Source organism: Phytophthora infestans, genomic scaffold (assembly GCF_000142945.1).
Source record: "Phytophthora infestans T30-4 supercont1.1 genomic scaffold, whole genome shotgun sequence".
Lineage (NCBI taxonomy): Eukaryota > Oomycota > Peronosporomycetes > Peronosporales > Peronosporaceae > Phytophthora > Phytophthora infestans.
The window spans coordinates 5,468,818-5,470,177 of NW_003303758.1; positions in this window are offsets into that span (position 1 = coordinate 5,468,818).

Sequence of the window (1,360 nt, forward strand, 5' to 3'; positions counted from 1 at the left end):
TGGAAAACCTGGTGAAGTGACAGATCGCAAATGGACTGCTCTACTCACCGTGGTCTTCTACCTTGGGATGGAGATTGCTATCCACATCTCGCTCATCCCAGCGCTACTGTTGATATCGGACTTTGCTGGTAGACGGCAGACCCTCGGGTCAGCAATGGGCCACGGATGGTCGACACTGGGCGCGATTGTGGTGGCTGCATACACAGAATTCTTTGGAGCCGCGTACAACTCAATGCACTGGTTCTTGGGAATGCTGTCAGTCTTTATGGCAGTTTGTGTTGGAGCGTCATGCTACGTGGCCAAAGAGATCCCACTGGATAAACAGACGATGGACAAGCGAAGTTGCTGTAAGAATGTGACCTTCGCCTTTGGCTCGATCTACGGTGCAGTCAAGACGCTGCCAGGTGTGCTGGCGGTGTACTGCACTGTGATTTTCCTGAATCAGTACGCCTTCGCAGCCTACAACGGCAACAAAGGAATGCTCTTCGGTCTCGAGGTCTTTAATGGAGACGCGACCAACTCTGCGACATGTGGCGACGAGTGCTCGGAGGAACAGCGGGACTATAACCGAGGTGTTCGACTCGCTGGGGGCCTCGCTGATATGCTCTTTTGTATCGTCGGATACCTGTACTCGTGGGTTCTTCCTCCGCTGGTGCGTCGCTTTGGAGCTCAAAAGATTGCAACACTTGCAACAATTCCTCAGGTGTTGCTGATGCTCATGGCATTCTGCGACGTTGTGGCACTGGATGTGATCATTGTGGCTCTCACGTCCATCACTATCAGCACGTTCTTCGCACTGGTAGTGCCAATAATTGTTCACATATTTGGTCACACCGCCGACATTGGTGTATATGTAGGTGTTGTAGGCTCCGCTATATCATCCGGGCAGTTGCTAAACTTCATTGTCGGCTCGGTACTAGTGGAAACCTCGATGGGCTATCGACTGCCTGTTTTCGTGGGCGGCGCTGTCAGTTTGCTGGCGTTCCTCGTCTGTGTCATCTTCTTTAGAATAAAATGTTCTCCCTATAAAAACGTGAAGCAAACAAGAAAATTATTTGATGCAATAGTACTTACCTCAAATGCAATCCGTTACTTCACCACTTTGAGCGACTCGTCAGGGAGGCATTTTGCGTAATAAATACTGGCTATCCGAAGCAAATATTTCGGGGAGGGGTAAGCTGCTCGTTAAACTCGATACGATTTCAGTGCAATAGTGTACATATACATGTACTTTGAAAGCTTACCCAATCTTTGGTGATCCCTCTAGCCTTAAGCGCCGGATTTTATATCCTGTCCAGAGTATTTATGAAGCGAGTCATTCTGACTAAAACTATTCAAAATTCTTAGACCGGTATATTGT